This window comes from Notothenia coriiceps, unplaced genomic scaffold (genome assembly GCF_000735185.1).
Source record: "Notothenia coriiceps isolate Sejong01 unplaced genomic scaffold, NC01 NC01_scaffold00026098, whole genome shotgun sequence".
Classification (NCBI taxonomy): Eukaryota; Metazoa; Chordata; class Actinopteri; order Perciformes; family Nototheniidae; genus Notothenia; species Notothenia coriiceps.
Window position 1 is genome coordinate 518,668 of NW_011358799.1, and position 4,659 is coordinate 523,326.

At 40.8% G+C, this 4,659-nt stretch overlaps 1 protein-coding gene and 1 long non-coding RNA gene across 2 annotated transcripts in view; one reads left to right on the plus strand and one right to left on the minus strand.

The window, feature by feature from the left end:
- The window catches only part of LOC104956535 (uncharacterized), a 43,062-nt gene that overhangs the window by 19,218 nt on the left and 19,185 nt on the right, over positions 1-4,659 (plus strand). The window contains exon 2 of the long non-coding RNA XR_799568.1: positions 1,594-1,665. This is a non-coding gene — a long non-coding RNA (uncharacterized lncRNA). The remainder of the gene's footprint in view (positions 1-1,593; positions 1,666-4,659) is intronic.
- Positions 1-4,659, minus strand: part of LOC104956532 (ELKS/Rab6-interacting/CAST family member 1) — a 92,725-nt gene that overhangs the window by 9,571 nt on the left and 78,495 nt on the right. The gene's annotated exons all lie outside the window — the stretch shown is intronic.

Here is a 4,659-nt window from a genome sequence, read left to right on the forward strand (position 1 = left end):
ATTCATTGCAAGTCGGAGAATGGGCCATCATTTGCCCTATTCTTACCTGGGTTAGTCCCACTAGCAAAGCTTTCATTAATTGCCCAAGGTCTTGGTCTCCTGTTTTTGACAGTGAAAGTGCTCCAAGTATAGCAGCCAGATGCTTATCCAAAGGAAGAGGGAGATCCAAATGGCACCTATACTTTACTGGAGTTCAGTAATTGCACTTCTTGGCTTCAACTTTATCTTGAATCCTTCCTCAATTGCCTGGATGGTTTCCCCAGTTGTATGAGATGGCATTATGTCCTACTAACTGAATCTCCCAATTAAGCTTCTACTATCAAATCTAAAATATTACATAAGTTATACCTAAGCAACAGCTGCTCTATTCCTCACTCTGAATAAAGTTGAATTGGATGGTTTTTATTTAATTACTGATTGAGCTGTTAAAATGAAATAAACATTATTAGTTTTTATTTAAGGTTACATGATGAAAGGGCTAATACACGTAAAGCAATATTACAAACACATCATACAGATATTTTTTAAAGGTCCCATGTCTTGGCATTTCCACTGATCATAATTCCATGGTTGAGGTCTACTAGAATAGATTTTACATTGTTCAATGTTCCCAACTCACATTGGTTTCCCATACAGCATCTCTGTATAGTATGTGTATTTCACTTTCTGTCCTACACGGCTTGTTGGAGCTCCTGCCCCCTCCTGTGAGCCCAGTGTGCTCTGATTGGTCAGCTCGCCCACTCTGTTCTGATGAGTCTACCACCGTTACAGCGGAACATCATCATGTTTTATGTGTTTACAATGGCGTTAGCAACCAGAAAGACACCAGTAAGGACAAACAGATGAGAATTCTGCGTGAGGTCTGGGTGCCGTGTTGGCGGGACGTTGTGCGGCTCGCTGCTGCGAGGAGCGGACAGTGTGAGCTGGGTTCATTTCCTGGTTGCTGCGAGACATCGCGAATGAACGCGGGAAGGGGGGGTTGCTGAAGGGGCTGCAGCACCCCCAGCTCCACTAGCACCCGCACCCTCCCCGGACCCCCAAACGCGGTGCACCTACAGTATAAGCGCGCCACAGTTTCGCCGCTGCAACGCTACACTAGCACCCCCCCACCCCAGCGCTTCACAGTTTCGCCGCTGAGAGAGAGTGTGTGTGTGTGAGGAGCTCCCCGGATTGACCAATGGGTCCATTTGGGTATGGGCACGTCACTGTACCCAGGAAGAAAACAATGGAAACAGATAAATGTCCAACAAGGCGTTCTGGGGCAGCATAGACAGGTCTTTTCTGTGTTAGGTCCTTTCTGTGAGTTTTACTCGCTACAGGGTGTACTTTGAGGGTTTGTGACTCTGCAGACCGTTTACATGCAGAAAAACCTTCATAACACACAAGGAGACGGGTAATAACCTGAAAAGCATGACATGGGACCTTTAAATATTATTTTCTGTTTTCGTGCACCGATAAGCCTACAGCGGTGGATCTGTGCAAAGGCTTTGAAGTAAGGCCCCTGATATATTCTTTTTTTCTTTCTTTGAAGCGAAAATATCATCCTGGTTATGTGTTTAAAGCTGATCCTTTTTTCTTTGTGGTTTTTTTAAGGCAAAAGCTGGCAGGCTGACGGGAAAGTGCATCTTTACAGGACGGATTAACTGGTAACTGACCATTTAGCTGGTGAGTTTTTACAACCTTTAGCATTGTAAGCACTGATAATAATACTACTTTAAGCAATTAGCAGCCTACAGTTTGCCTTAAATGGGATTCTGTCCACAGCACCCACAGCTTGAAAATGTGCTCTGTAGTGCTGAAGTGTACTTATGATGTTGGAGTCGAAAGCTTCAGCACTTTCCAAAGATGTTTGTTTGCTTACGGACATGTTGCGCCAGTCAATCCTGTACATGTGGAGAAGGCAGTCAGCACTTGTAGTTCACGTGTTCGCATTTGAATTTTGGCCATCAGGGAGCGTTAGATCTCCAAAGCAGGCTGAGAAAGGTAGCCAAGATTTGAAAAAGACAACATTTATACTTTGTATCTATTGAACATTTATAAAAAAGAAAGTAAAATCCCTATTCATCCCTATCCCAGTCAAAGCAGGCAGCAAAATAAAAATACATGGTTTTATGTTGTGCTATATTATGGGTTATTCTGGAGGAATATAAAAATAAATGAATAGTTGTTTACATATTCAAGTAATTTGAATATGTAACGGACTGTATCGATGTTAGTGTCTTTCCACCATCATGCATGTCTTTGAAGTGTTTTGCACTTTCTCTTGCCACAAAAATGAGAACTTGCTTGTACGTCTACCTCTAAAGCTAAAGTAATTTTGATACAAGTCGTTTTTTATATTTCACAATAATAACATACTTATTTAATGTTTCGGTTTAAATTCAGATGAAGGATATTCACGCACTTAAGATTGGCAACATGGCCCTCAAGCAGTGCAGAACAGCCTTACATTTATGAAGCCTGACGAAGAAGAGGCCAGTGAGAGGGTGGTGTAAAATGGGGAGGGGAAAAGTGCCTGCTATACTGACTACTACCATGTTGAGGCTCAAAGTGAATTTTCTTTAATTGCCTAGTCTATGGGAAAAAGCGTCTGATATCAACAAGTAATCTGTGACATCTGGGAGTCTCTTCCCTGCTTTCAGATGAGTTTCAGGCATGCTTCGGGGCAAGATCCACCCTGAAAAACAATTCACATTCTTTTGCTCTTGTTGGCCAGAATTTAAGTTTCTCTGCCAGACAGAAAAACAGACGGTAACTCCTGATAAAGTATTAAGTTTAGACATTGACAGTGAAGTGCAATCAAGCTTTAGTCACAGCACTACTTTGTTTACTTTTTATTATTTGCAGAGAAAAATATGTGTCAACAACTTATATAAGACAGAAATCAAAACGGCTGTATGGTCTTTTAAAACATTGATTAAATTGGCTTCATGCTTTCTTTATTGGAAAGAGTTATTCATGTTCAAAGTCCAGAGACATGACGTTTGAGTATTCTGTCGGTGGATTTTTCCTTTAATCCTATCCCACGTGGACGTACAGAGGGGTCAGTGGGCAAAAATCCTCTTAACCCCGGAACCTGCTCACTAGGTTACACTCCTCAGAATAGCCCTGGTAAAAGAGCGTCTAAGGGAAGATAAACTGGTTTCTTCTGGAAAGACAGAATGTACTGCAGCTGTGGCCCTGCCCACACCACTGTTTTCTTTGTGGTGCTAAGGCCTAATCTCTTTACTCAGTTTCAGCCTACATTAACACAATGCTGACATGGTAATGTAACAAGAAGTGTCATTATTCTTTGAGAGGCTTCTTTTGATGAAGGTAGATTAGATAATGGTGGAAACCCAAAGTCCAACTATGATAAGCTTGTATAGCGTGCTAAGCCTGTACATGTGACACTTCAGAAGATACGGTCCAATATTCAAATAGGGGTCTTGTTTATCTAGTTTCAACCATCATCAGAAAAGGAATGTATGCAAAACTTAATTTCTTGATTGAATAAGGAGCATCATATCCTTTGTTACTGGTAGTGCTGAACCTCTACACATGGCAAACAATATCCTGTTAAATCCAATCAGTGATTATAACACACATTATGTCACACTTGCATGTAAATATATTTAACAATTAGAACTGATATATTTAAATATGTTCATTCAAATGATCAACATTTGACCTTGTTGTGATATCTTGTTTGAACAGTTGCTGTACAATTACTTTAATTTAAAAATGTTTACCTTGTGTGAATATGTACTGTCCTGTTTTTCACTCGTACTCTGTTGCTGCTTTTAAACTCCTTATTTTCCCCAGTGGTATTAGATAAGGTCCATCTTATCTTAAAACCTGTTTTTGTTGCCTTATTTGCATTAGAACAATACAAATAAGAAGAATGCTGAATTGTTGACCAATTATTAGATGTGAAGTTAATGTATAAGTATGACTGACACCAAATATTCATACACCTGTTTATTGTTTTCCTACGGAGTCCCTAAAGGCACATGGAAAAAAAACCAGAGAAAAAAAAGAAAGTCGGAATAACGGGTTAGTATCTCGTGTGCACAAGAAACTAACCCGTTATCCCGACTTATTTTTTTTTGAGAAAGTTACCGTTGCGCCAAGGAGGAAGTGGAGCGCACAGGAGACAACCGTCTCTTTGCAGACTGTTATGTTTACGTGGGGAAATGACAGTGCATACATTATTTGAGATATATTGGTCAACATGTCCGTTAAAGTTGAAATCTTCCGGACAAAATTTGAAAAGTGCCGGTCAAAGCTCTTCTTATTTATTGAGCTTTAAAACAAATTGATATGATTAGATATTAAACAAACTAATTATAGTAGATTAACTATTCAAAAGTGTACAGTAACTTACAATAACACAGGAATAATAAACGGAGCGCTCTCTCCCTCTCCTGACAGCTCGTGAGTATCATGCAGCTCGCGGATCAGTAATGAGTGACCCGCAGGCCCGGACTGGCCATCGGGAGCACCGGGAGGTTTCCCGATGGCCTGGCCTGTTAAGTGGCCTGCTGGCCTGAGGAATTTTTTTAATTTATGTATTGTGAACGCAACGCTGCGCAAATGTGGGTCTGACTCTGCCTCACGCAGCTTCCGGTTTTTCTACGCGTCACTATCACTCCTTATTTGGTAACCTGTGTGTGTATG